Raw genomic sequence first — 14,046 nt, forward strand, 5'->3', positions numbered from 1 at the left:
TTTCTTTAGACTGAGCTGCTTAAGAGCAGGAGTTGCATCTGCTTTGTTCACTGCTGTCTCTTCAGGGCCTCGCATAGAATCATAGAAGGGCCTGTTGTATAGAAAACTCCATAAATGCTGAATAATTGAAAGAATGAGGTTAAACTGCATGCACTGTTTCTTTGAAATGGCATTTTTAGTGTTACCATACTGTGTTTTTTCCAAGTACTGGAGCAGTTAGTCTAAAAGATACTCCCTCTGTTTCTAGGATGGTCAGGATCTAGCATGGGAGACTGAGGCATAATAGTCTTAGAACTGTGATTAAAGAGGTTTGCAGAGTGGATGCTAAAAAGTGGTAAAAAAGAAAAAAAAGAGGCTGACCGTATTGAGGATACAGTAGTAAAAATCAGTCCTATTGGATTAGAAGTAGGGTACACAGTAGAGAGTTTCTCTTGGCAGTAAATGTGCTCTGCAGATCACTCCATGGTGTGGTATGAAGGAAATAAGCTTGGAGAAAATTACCTTCTTGGAGATTCACAGTACACATTAGCATATTATAGGAAACCTGTAACATGGTAAGGGCAATCTTTATTAAGCTTGCTCTGAATAGTTTATAAACACACACATATCACAACCTAGTAAGGTATTATTTTCAAATAACTGATGATAAAAATTAGGTTTAGAGGTGAAGTAATTTTCCCTAGTGGTTGGTGAGATAGAATTCAAACCAGGTTCAGCCCTCACTCTTAGTTATTATTTGTATTGCTTCTGTGGAATATGTTTTAGCAAATATTAATTTCATGAAAGCAGGAATCTTGTACCTTTTTGAAAAAAATTATTTTTTGGCTGCATTGGTCTTCGTTGCTGCATGCGGGCTTTCTCTAGTTGTGGCGAGCAGGGGCTACTCTTCCTTGCAGTGCACGGGCTTCTCTTTGTTGTGGCTTCTCTTGTTGCGGAGCACGGGCTCTAGGCGTGCGGGCTTCAGTAGTTGTGGCACGCGGGCTCAGTAGTTGTGGCTCTCAGGCTCTAGAGCGCAGGCTCAGTAGTTGTGGCGCACGGGCTTAGTTGCTCTGCGGCAGGTGGGATCTTCGCGGAACAGGGATTGAACTCTTGTCCCCTGCATTGGCAGGTGGATTGTTAACCACTGCACCACCAGGGAAGTCTGAGAACCTTGTACATTTTGTTCGTCATGTATCTAGGGCTAGAATCTTGCTTATCCCTTAATACATGGCTGAATGACGGGTTTCTGGTATTATTTTAAACTGTATCGGCTTCCCAAGTTGAATTCCATGTAAAACTTGAAGAGAGTTTTGTAGGTAGCAGCTAGTATAATCCAATCAGTGGATTGCAACAGAAAGTAATTTTGTGTTTTCACTTTGCAGTGATTGAGTAGTTATGTCCCTAAAGAAGAAACATCTATGTAGTCTCTGACTCCTTGTAACTTCCTCTCAGTTACTTTTGAATTTACTCTATTACCCAGCTCTCTTGAGTTTTGTTTCTGAAATAGTCTTCAATTAAGTTCTTTCTTTACATTATTGTTAATGACCTCTCTACAGATCAGATCTTTAGTTTCTTTTTGCTTACTGCAATAATTTTTTTAAGAATTACTTTTTAGTTTTAATATGCATATAATCAAAATTGAATACTACTGAAAGGCTTGTGATGAAAACAGCCTGTCCCCAGGCACCCCCTTCATTACTCCAGCCGTGCTTCGTAGAGCAGTGCTTCCCGAACTTTTCCACCTCAGGTTCTGTGTGGACAAAATAGAAGAGGCTGTTTGGGTGTCCTGAGGTCTTTAGGGGATCTTGGCACTTCTGGAACGTTAGTGGCACTGTGTGCCATGCACACTAGCTGGCAAGCTCTGCCCCGTAGGTGGTCACTTTTTCCTCAACTCTTACCTGTTTCTTCTGCTGTTTATCTGTTTCTAAATAATTTGCTTATCAGTTAGGATGCTTTTGGATGGTAGTACTGAGACCACGACCCAAACTGGCTTCAGTCCAGAGGTAGGGTGGGCTCTAGGGCTAATTGGTTTTGTGGCACAATAATGTCTTCAGGGCCCCAGTTTTCTGTCTCCCCCTTTAGTCATTGGCCGGCTACATCCTCAGACTAATAAGATGGCTGCAGCAGTTTCAGGAGTTGTACCCAGATCCAGCAGTGTCCAGAAAAAGAAAATTATTTTTCTTGTAGCTGTATAAGAATATGGAAACTTTGCCTAGAAACTCCGGCAGGCTTACCTCCTGGGTTGTATGCCTTTTTTTGAAAGACTCACTAGGAAGGGAAATGGAATTACATTTAGACCAATTAAGCACACGCCTGGAACTGAGCGCTTTCCCTGAGAACATGCCTAAAGGGATGGGTGTGCAAAGCGGTTCTGGACAAAATTAGCTTCTGTTAGAAAGGAAGAAGGGGAGAGTGGAGGCTGGGTAGGTAACTCTGACCCTAATTTGGTATTTGACTTAAAATTTAAGATATTATCTATTGACTTTCTGTTAAGGTAGATGAATATTTAACTTTAAACCACCTGTTTTACACTTCTTCTCCCATCTGTTCATTATAGTTTTATATATATATTTTTTTTCTTTAAATGTATTATGTTTAATGATGATTATGTAAGTCTTGTTCACCATGGAGGAAAATTGTATACTATGATTACATTTCCCTCCTTGTATAATTTTGTTTTTCCTGTTTTGTTTTCCTCGTATAATTCTGTTGTGTTTTGTTTTCTAGGTACTAGTGACTGAGTTTTCCTGTACCTTCTAATAGCCTCTCCATATAGTTTTGCACAAATATCAGATAATTAGTTGTCCTGTTCCTCATTCTCACTCACCCCCACCCCCTCCCTTAAGAATGTTCTCAAGGGGCCGTCCATCAAACTACTCCTGTATGGAATTCTTTTTTTTTTTTTTTAAATTTTTATGGGAGTATAGTTGAGTTACAATGTTGTGTTAGTTTCTGCTGTACAGCATAGTGAATCAGTTATACATATACACACATCTACTCTTTTAGATTCTTTTCCCTTGTAGGTCATTACAGAGTATTGAGAAAAGTTCCCTGTGGTATACAGTTGGTCCTTATTAGTCTGTATGGAATTCTTGCTCTCTAGGTCTAATAGGGTTCCTTTGTGTATTTCCAACAGGTTTGGGTCTCCTGTTTCCTAGTTCTCTGAACTTTATCTTTCCTGCCTTTATCTTTCTTTTTGCCAGAGCACAACTTTCAGTACTTCCTGAGAAAGGGTGCAAGAGAGGTTAATTTTTTGAGACATCATCTGAAAATACCTTTAATCTGCTTTCTCTCACGAGTAAAAGTTTTGACTGGGTACAGAATTGCAGTTGGAATATAATTTTTACTGAGAACTCTGAATGGATTTCTTCATGGTTTTTTAGCTTCTATAGCAGATATAATTTGTATTCTGGGTTCCATTGGAAAAGTTAGAGAACATAATGCACTCCCATGTATCCATCACCCAACTTCAACATTGATCAACTCATGGCCATTTTTTAATTTATTTATTTTTGGCTGTGTTGGGTCTTTGTTGCTGTGCATGGGCTTTCTCTAGTTGCGGTGAGCGGGGGCTTCTCTTCATTGAGGTGCGCGGGCTTCTCATTGCAGTGGCTTCTCTTGTTGCAGAGCACGGGCTCTAGGCGCACGGGCTTCAGTAGTTGTGGCACGTGGGCTCAGTAGTTGTGGCACGTGGGCTCTAAAGTGCAGACTCAGTAGTTGTGGCACAAGGGCTTAGTTGCTCTGTGGCAAGAGGGATCTTCCCGGACCAGGGCTCTAACCTGTGTCCCCTGCATTGGCAGGCAGATTCTTAACCACTGCGCCATCAGGGAAGCCCTCATGGCCACTTTAAAAAAATTCATAATCCTATCTACCCCTCTTCCCTTTGATTTTATACAAGCAAACCCAGATATATAATTTCACTCTTGAATATTTCAGTATGTATCTCTAAAAGATAAGGACTAGTTTCTAAACCATAACCCCAGTAGCATTATCGTACCTTTAAAAGATTAACAGTAATTCTTCAAATATCCAGTTAAAGTTCAAGTTACCTCGATTGTCTCATAATTATATTTTTAAACAGTTCATTCAAATGAGGATGTAGGTAAGGTCCATAAATTGTCATTGATTGACAAATTTCTTAAGTCTCTTAATCTATTGGTGGTTTTTTTCCCCCTGAGTTTTATTTGTTAAAGAAAGTGTATCATCTGTCTTGTAGTGTTCTACAGCTTGGATGTTGTTGAATGAAACCCTGTGGTGTCATTGATGTGTTCCCCGTCCCTTGTAATGTATTTCCTCTACTTGGCAGTAAGATCTTGATAAAATTTTGGTTTTTTCTTCTTTTTCTCTGTTTTTTTTTTTTTTGAGAGGTGGTGAGTGGGGAGAATACTGCATGGGTGGTATGTTATCTTTAGGAGGCACAAAAATATCTGACTTTCTGTGATGTTAGTGGCTACTAAATATTAATATAGATCCATTAGTTTATTAGAAAATTTGATCCTTTTTATATGAACCCTCCCACTTCCTGGAAGTTTTAAGGATCTGATCTTCATCTGTGGTGTTCTGAAGTTTTGTAGTGTTACCTTGTCTATTTTCTATTTGTTTACTTTTTACGCTTATGGGGAGATATTTTTCAACTTTTACTTTCCATCAAGGTATTTTTTATGTTCTCTGCTCCTCCCCCCCCACTAGCATTTTGTTTTTACTTCATGGTTACATATATTCTTTTGCCTCTTCAAGCACGTTCATATTATGGTTAATTGCCTTTTTCCCCCTTTCATGGCACTGTCTCAGTTTCCTCTGTATTCCTGTTTTTCTGCTTGTTTTGATTTCTGCCTTTGAGTTTTGGCAGCTTTCCTCAAATACCTGGCCATCCCTGGGCTGGTGGCTTATATTTAGGAGTAAGTTACAGTAAAGCGGAAGGAAGCTCTTTGTGAGGTTGAGGCTTGTTCACTGAAGGCTTAGTGTGGTGCTCGAGGGACCCATGAATATGAGTAACCCTAGGGCTTTTACTCCAGGGCTCTTGGTGTCTCCTGATTGAAACTGTAAATCGCATGCCTGGGGGAGAGGGGACGTGTATTCCTGTTGCTGATGTTCTGCAAGCAGAACTGGAGAAGGGGACTAGAGTCCACAGTTCCGTGTAGAGACTCTTACCCAGTTCTGTTTTTCGTCTTCTGCCTCAAACCAGTTCTCTGTTGTGCTTGATCTTTCAACGTGTGGAGCCTCTTTGCATTTCCCCAGAGAGCGTGCATGCCTCTGGTCTATTTGGGGACACGATAGTTGCCAGCCTGTATAGGGTTTGGGCTGTAATTTGGGGTTTTACTACATTTACTTTATATACTTAATTGTTAAAACGAACTTAGGAAAGTTGCTGGTAAAATACAGATAACTTTTATTTCCTGAATCTTTTGAGAGAGAGTTGTTGACATGATGTCTCTTTGTTGAATATTGTAGTGCATGTTTCCTACAAAGAGACATTCTCTTGCCTGGCAACAATACAACCATCAAAGGCAAGAATGTAACATTGATATATTACAGCTGTCTGATCCTTAAGCCTCCATTCAGGTTACAGCAGTTGCCCCAGTGGTGCTCTTTTATAGGAGAAGGATACAGTCAATCTAGGATCACTTAACACATTTTGTTGTCACGTCTCTTCAACTCTTGATCTAGAATAGTCCCTCAACTGTTTTTTTCTTTTATGATATTGATATTTTTGAAGAATACAGGCCAGTTATTTTATAGAATCACTCTCAATGTGAGTTTGTCTGATGTTTCTTTGTATTAGATGTAGGTTAAGTATCTTTGCCAGGAGTATCATAGAAGTGATGCTATATTAATTTCAGTGCATTTTGTTAGATGGTGTATTATTGTTTTTCTGTTTGTGCTGTAAAAAAATTACCACAAATTTAGTGGTTTAAAAAACATACATTTATTATATTATAGTTCTGGAGTTCAGAAGTCCAAAATGCATCTCAACTGGGCTCAAATCAAGGTGTCAGTAGGGCTGCATTCCTTTTGGAGACTCTACAAAATAATGTTTTTCCTTGCCCTTTCCAGCTACTGGAGGCTGCCTGCATTTCTTGGCTTATGGCCCCCTTCTTCTCTTTTCAAAGCCAGCAGGTTTGGACCTCGTCCATCTCGTGCTGCCATCTCTCTCTCTCTCTTCTTCCCCCCCCACCCTTTCACTCTTAAGGACCTTTGTGATTACATCGGGCCCACTGGGATAATTGAAGATAATCTCAATTTTAAAGTCATCTGATTGGCAACTTTAATTTCTTCTGCAAACATAATTCTCCTTTGCCATGTGTAAAGTAACACGTTCACAGGTTCTGAGGATGAGGGTGTGGACCAGTCTTGGGGCAGGGGCGTCGTTGTGCCTGTACTACAGGTGGCATATGATTTCAGTTTGTTCCTTATTGATGACGTTTACTTTGATCACTTGATTATGGTGGTGCCTTAAGGCTTCTCCATTTTAAAGTTACTTTTCCTCCCTCTTTGTAATAAATATTTTGTGTAGAGATACTTGGAGACTGTGTAAATATTCCATCAGTAATCAGGCTTCTAATTTATTCACTTGTTTTATATCACTATGAGTACCTGATTTTCTGTTTTATGCAGTGGGTTGTAATCCATTACTGTCATTATTTATTTTGATGCCTCACTTGTCCCAGATTTTGCTAGTAGAAGCCCCTTCAAGTTTGCTTCTATGTCCTTTTAGCATATCTCCATCATTTTTTGGAGCACTTTCCAGGCTCATCTTGAACTATTGTCTCAGTCTTGGAATTGGCTATTTTTCCAAGGACCCCCACCCCCTTAAAAAATCCTTTATTTTGAAATAATTGTAGACTCACAGGAAGTTGCAAAAATAATATAAAGTCCCATGTACGCCCTTCATCCAGCTTCCTTCAGTGGAGTTTTGTGTAGCCCTACTACAGTATCAAAATTGGGAAATTTGATATATCTGGTACATTTCTGTTAACTGCACTACAGAACTACTCACTTCTCATTATTTTTTAAGCTTGCATTTGCGTGTGTGTATAGTCTTTCGTAACTTATCTATTCCATGTATAGAGTTGTGTAGCTAGCCCCACAATCAAGATAACAGAGCTGTTCCATCACTTTAGAAGAACGCCTTTGCTACCTCTTTGTATTCCCAACACCCCCCTCCACCATTCTGTTTATTCTCCATGTCTGTAGTTTTGTCACTTCAATATGAATGGAATTACACAGTATTAACCTTTTGAGATCAATCTTTTTCACAAAGCATAACGCCTTGAGGTCCATTTGGTGTTGTGTATATCAATAGTTAATTCCTTCTTATTGCTGGGTAGTGTTCTATTGTATGGATGTACCAAGTTTGTTCAACCATTCACCTACTGAAGGACATTGGGATTGTTTCCAATATTTTGTATAATATTATGAATAAAACTGCTTTGAATGTTTGAGAACAGATTTTCATGTAAACATTGTTTTCTGTTTTTTTGGGGTAGAAGTTTAAGAGTGTGATTGCTGGGTCATGTGGTGAACACGTCTTTAGTTTTGTAAGCAATCACCGGACTATTTTCCATAGTGTCTGTACCACTTTATTGTTCTCACCAGCACTATGTGAGGGATCCACTTTCTCAGCATCCTCCCCACCATTTAGTGCTATCACTGTTTTTTATTTATAGCTGTTCTAACAGGTGTGGTGATACCCTGTTATGGTTTTAATTTGCATTTCTTTAATGACTAATGATGTTGAACATTTTTTCATTTGCTTGTTTGCCATCTGTATCTCCTCTTTGGTGATATATCTGTTCATGTCTTGCCCATTTTCTGATTGGATTTTTAAAGAAAAGTTTAACTGCTGAGTTTTGAGAGTTCTTTATGTATTCTAGATACAAGGTCTTTGTTGGATATGGTTCGAAAATACTTTCTCCCTGTCCATACATAGCTTGTTTTTTCATCCTCTTAAAAGAGTCTTTCAGAGCAAAAGGTTTGAATTTTGATGAAGGCCAGTTTATTAAATCTTTCCTTTATGGATCATGCATATGGTGTCAAGTGTGAGAACTCTTTGCCTAGAGCTCTGGTTCTTTTTCATGGAGAATGGTATTAGAAACCAAAGCCTGAGCATTAGGTGTGCTTGTTGCTCTTAGGGTGTGGATCTTCTCCCGGTCTCAGTGGACATAGAGAATATGTGTGTGTCCTAGGCCTTTCCAGATTTCGGGGTACATTAACTATTTTCTTTGGTATCTCCAAGTGTAGACACTTATTCTGTGCCTTCCTTCATTCTCCTAAGTCTACTACCACTGTCTGTGTTTTATTTCATTATCTAAACATTGGTCCATTCTTTCTTTTATTATTATTATTTTTTGACTTCTATACTGATTTTATTTTCAGTGGAGCTTTGTGAGAGAATAATTGTAAATGCATGGACTATCCACTGTGTTGAATGTGTACTTGGTGAAGCTGTAGTGTTCCCTTTTCAGATCTTTTTTGTTGTCATTATTTTTCTTTTACACTTGTCAGCCTTACCTCCCTCCTACTATAGCTGCTTTCACCCTGATTGTGCTGTTTTGCCACAGCCTGTAATCATCCGTGATTCTCGTTTCCATGTAATGAAGACCAAGTTTATTAAAATATTCAGGTTCTCTTTATAGTTGGACCTCAGCTTACTTTTCCAGTCTTTTTATCTGCAACCCTACCGTATTTGCTCCACTCCAGAGCTATTCTAAGTAGCTTTCATTTCCCCACATGTGTTTTGCTTTCTGCTCCTTTCCTCTCAGTTTTCCTTTGAGGCACATTGTCTGTGCTAGTTTTATAACATTTTCTATAGAGCACAGAGCTTGGCATATAGTGGGCACTTGATGCATTAAATACATAAACAAATGCTGCTTCCTCTAAAATAATAATACCACCCAAACATTTTATTGACCTATTATCATTTTCCAAATACTACCATACAGTATCTCATTTAATTCTCAAAGCAACTCTGTAAGCCATTATTCATCTTTTATAAATTATGCTGAGTGAAATGTCCAAGGTCATAACTGTAGGAGTTAAATTGCATTTAACAAATGTTTGTGTACGTATTTTGTGGCAGGCCCTGATTTAGATGCTCGAGACACTTGGGGAACAAAGCAGACAAATGTGCCCTTAATAGAACCAATATTAGAATGTTTTCCTTGTGGGGTGGGTTTTGGGTAAAGTCTTCCATAACCTTAGTTACTCATCTCAGATGTCATCTCTTTTAGTTTCTCCTAGCTCTTCTGGAAGGAGGCAGGAATTGGGTAGAAAGAATAGCTGTGTCTTCTGTGTTCTTGTTAGTTCCTTTTTGTGCACAGTTTTATTCTAAGTAGCATTTATAAAATCATTATTTGTATTTGGGGCCTTTGCTAGATTGAGCAGCTATGGGCAGGGATTGTTTTTTTTCTGGTATCCGGGATGCCTGGCCCATAGTATATCTAATATTCTCAATAAGTGTTTGAACCCATTAATATAAAGACTTATCCATGGTTGTCATTTACTGATAGCAGGTAACAATACTCTTCAGTACTCATTGATGCCTCTGTGTAAGGATACAAACCAGTTTAAAAAACTCCACTCTGTATCTTAGCCAGTAGGACATATTCTCAAAGAGATTATCTATAGGCAAGTTTTTTACTGAAGTTTAATAAACTATTTTGTTTGTGGTGGGTATGTATACGTCTCTAGTCTGGAGATGGAGTCTTGACCCCCTTTTCTCCTCAGTTTTGAGCATCTCATAGGAGTCCTGAGTTGTTTGTTAAAGAAGTGTGCTGATACAATATAAGGTGTCAGAATTTACCAGCCTTTTTCCAGTTCAAGAAGATAAATGATTTCAGATGTAGAGTGTTTACTTTCATTTTCCAAACACATACATTGTAACTTTTCTTCCATGTTTGCTTACATACAAAATGTTGAGGTTATCTATAATATTTAATGAACCATGTCAAATCTCAGTGGCTTAAAACAACCAATACTCTTTTCTTTGCTCACAATTCTCCAATTTGGGCAGGCCTTGCCTCCATTGCACATGGTGTCTCCTGGGACTGGAAAGTCTGAGATGTTGGATTCCAGCACATGTGTGGTCTCTGAGACATCTTCTTCCTTGTGACTTTTTCATCTGGTTACTGTGGGCTTTCTCACAGCATCGTCTTGGGGTAGTTGAACTTCGTACGTGGTGGCGGATTCCAGAGGTGGTGACTGGATTCTGGAGGTGCCAACAGCGGAAGCCACTGGGCCATCTTAAGACTTATGCCTGGAACTGGCATAATGTCATCTTCACCAGATTCTTTAGGCCAAAAGCAAGTCACAGGCCTGTCCAGATTCAAGCAGAGGAGACTGTACAAGGTGTGGACACTGGCAAGAGTGGTTTATTGGGACCACCAAGGAACATCCCACTACATGAACGAAGTATTTTTCTGAAGGGGAAAAAGGTGACTTTTCTGTTTTGTTTTTTTATTATCTAATCTGACCAGTTTATGCATTTTATAATGCACTGATGTGATTGTATTCCTTTTTCCTGTAACTACATTCAGATAGCTGTATAATATTAACATAATCTGTCTTATTCAGTTAAACTGTGGTTTGATAATTTTGGTAGGGTTTATAAATATAGATTTGGAGATTGGGTAGAAGAGATAATGAGTACTTTATGGCCTTCTCAGCTCCAAATTACACCTAAGTTAAAGTACCAAAGTACTAGATAAAAACCCTGAATATGTACTTTGTGAAATAAGTGATGTAAACCTCCTTTTGGGTCACATGTTACAGTCCATAAAATATCTCAAGTATTTCTCCAGTAATCCTGTGATTGTCCTTTGTACAGGAGAAAGAAGAAATAGATAATCATATCTCCTGTAATTGTAGCTCAAGACTTTTCTTTTTTGCCCCTGAACAGATCTCCTTAATGCTGGGAATGTGACAGTGTTCAGTGTTTCATTTCATTTAAATAGTTTTCATATTGAGGTCATCCTGTTACTGGGCTTGGGTGTAACAATGGAAATTTGTCAGAAACATTGTGGCTCATTGACCATATACATTGGAGTCCTCTGGAAAGCTTAAAAGAAATGCAGATTTTTGGGTCTACCCCCAGACTTAGCATATCCAAATGTCTGAGAAGGGGTCTGGGTGATGTGTAAAGTTTGAGGATCACATTTTTAGGTCCTGTGACACGCATTCTCCATGGGGGAGGTGATATCACTCCCCAAGGGGGAGAACTTGTTCTTGGGCGTGGAGGAGTGAAAAAAATCTTAGATATTACAGTAAGTCAGCCTTACCTGACAGAATCTTATTCCATAATATTTAATTTCACTCATTAAGGAGAAATTTAATTTAACTAAAGTTTTCTTCCTGGTGATGGGAACGAAGGAGAAAAGGTTGAGAAACATTGTTCTGTAAGGATTACTCCTGCACAGTGCCTGCCCCACAGGACTTGCGCCACCTCCCCCATCCTGGAAAACCTTGGTATGTGATCTGGGTAATTTTTTTAATACTGAGGTTTTACCTGCACTAATAGATTTTCTTCTAAAAATCCAGAGGGGGAAAGCATTTTACTCTATGGAGTTTTGCATCCAGGCAGATCGATCTTATCCTTATGGACAAAGCACTGTTAGAATGGACTCTGTTCTGGGATTTGGAAACCTTTTAGCTTTCTAGAAAAAGCTCTTCCTGTTCTTTAGCTTATTATCACATAGCTCACCAGGATCTCTTGTATGCCAGAGGAAAGGAGGCGTTCCTGTCTCTCCTGGGAGTGAGGCCTGTTCCCACGCCTCTGTCTCCTGTATGGTGCAGGCCCTGGGGGGGTCAGGGTGGGTGAGAAGGCAGGACCCCAGTGCCCCTGTTCTCTGGGAAGGAGTGTAGGCCGAATACTGTTACTTGGGTTTACTGACTTCTTTCTTTGCTTTGGACTGGGTACAAATGAAAATACTTTTTTGGGATGGGGGCTATTACAGGGCAGTAGCAGAAGTAGAAGAGATGTTTCTAATATATTACTTTCTATAAGGAAAAACTTCAGATTTTGATTTGAGTATTTCTGGGTCCTTCAGGGTAGTGTTAACGTCTTTGTACTTGTTTTCTGTGTAATTTATCCAGGCTCAGGAGGGTTAAAGGCATAGTACAGCCAGGAAACGAAAGGCCTCTGTAAATCTGCATTCACCTGAAAACACATTGCTTGGCAACTGGCAGATGCTGGGGTAGATTATTTGTTGAATCAATGAATAAAATTAATCCAAAGGTTATTTTAAAAAATGCGGTTCTTTTTTCTATGATTTTAGAATCCAGGTTTAACATAATGTTAAAGGGAGAGTGACCTGGGAAGTTAGGAGTCCCAGGGTCCAGTGTTCTTCCTGCCATGTCTTTTAATCTCTAGACTTTCATAGATGATCTTTTAAGAGCCTTTCAGCATCCAACATTTTATTATCAGACACCTTAGAAACGTCCTCAGCTGATGTATTAAATAGTTGTTAGAGGGGATTAGTTCTAGTTGTCACGTACACGGTAGTGTATTAGGGTCCACGGTTAAGCTGCTGTAAGTGGGAGCCAGCACTTTGATGACTCTGAGAACACAGAATCATCTCGAGGAGGTGAATGGCCAGGTTGCTGGGGGTGCTGCCTCAGTGGGTCATCCAGAGACACGTTTCTTCCACCTTGATCATTCACAGTACCCTAGGGGACGGCCCTCATCTGTGTTGTCCTTGCCCTAACTCACAGGCAGGTGAAGAGACTGAAAAGTGTTCACTCCTTGTCTTAAAAGACCGTAAGTGTCACCCCACGCTGTTTTTTTCACATTCTGTCCATGAAAACTTAGTTGCATGGCCATACCTAGCTGCAAGGGAAGCTGGGAAGTGTAACCTAGCAGGGAAGTTGTGTGCTTGACTATATTTATGGAGGAAAGAGATGACTGTCTCTGCCACAGATAGTGTGGATGAAACCATTCAGCCTTCTTAGTAGCACCCTTTTGGGGGAAGCTTTTTACTTAATGTTTTTGTTTAGCAAAAATCTTACAATTAACACAAAGAGGAAGTAAATTATTTTGGCACTTGGATTAAAATGCTAAGTAGAGTATATCAAAAGGCAAGTTTTGAAATTAATTAGGAACATAAAACTAACCAGCTCTAACGGATTATACCTTTGTGTCCTCAGAGTACAAGCCAGGTAAAGAGTCGTTTAATCTTTGCTGTATTCTGTGTTCCTAGAAACACCTAGGTGCACATTCAGTCACAAGTGACATCTCAGTTTTCCAGAGGAGTAGCCCATGGTTCACTTCGGTAAACTAGCCCAACAGAAGGAAGCTCCTTCTTAAATACCATCAGGCCTCTTGGGCTCTGAATTCTTGTTAATTTGTAAATTTGGCCATGTGTCATAATCGCCTGGGGCCCTTGTTCAAAATACAGGTTCAGGCCCTATCCTCTGGAGGTTCTGGTGGTTATGTCTCTGAATCTGAATTTTTAACAAGCCCCTCAGGGTGACTCTGATGCAGCCATCAGTGGTATGGGATGTCCACTGCTTTGGATAGTCTGCACCTCAGTTGCCTCACATGTAAAAGTGCAAAATTATACCTACCTGGTTTCACAGGGTTCAGGGAGCATGACATGAGTTGTACTTGAAATTGTTTCATAAATTAAAAAGTATCATAAAAAATGTTAGGTGGCATTATAAGTTAAGTCCGTGCCAGGTATTGTGCTAATTTATTTGGTAAATAAAGTTAAGTGCTCATATCTCCCTTTAGAAGTAAGCTGGGAAATTACTGTGAGATAGAAATCTAGACTTCTTGATCCTTGCCTAATTGAACAGGGATTCTGGAAAAGTTATCTGCTCAGCATAACTACCAATAGCAGAACAAGCCAGATAATTTACATACTTTTGTTTTAACATAGTGATAAGATACTGTATATCGACTTGATGACTTCCGTTAAATACATTTTCATTGTCATCTGTGTGGGAAACTGTGCTCTGTACTTTGGCCTTGAATATGATATAGTCTCTGCCCATAAGGAAGTTACAACCTGGTAGAGAAGACAAGACTTATAAACAGATCACAGTACCATTATTAAGAACATTTTCTTCTCA

General features: G+C 39.4%; 1 protein-coding gene across 10 annotated transcripts in view; it reads left to right on the plus strand.

The window, feature by feature from the left end:
• DYRK1A (dual specificity tyrosine phosphorylation regulated kinase 1A) overlaps positions 1-14,046 on the plus strand; it is a 145,537-nt gene that overhangs the window by 18,763 nt on the left and 112,728 nt on the right. The window contains exon 1 of one of the 10 annotated variants that reach the window (XM_079921798.1): positions 5,007-10,412. The exons of the other annotated variants lie outside the window; for them this stretch is intronic. The gene's annotated coding sequence lies outside the window, so the exon portion shown is untranslated. Of the gene's footprint in view, positions 1-5,006; positions 10,413-14,046 lie in introns of those variants that run through there. 10 annotated transcript variants of the gene reach the window in all.

This window comes from Stenella coeruleoalba (genome assembly GCF_951394435.1).
Source record: "Stenella coeruleoalba genome assembly, chromosome: 5".
Lineage (NCBI taxonomy): Eukaryota > Metazoa > Chordata > Mammalia > Artiodactyla > Delphinidae > Stenella > Stenella coeruleoalba.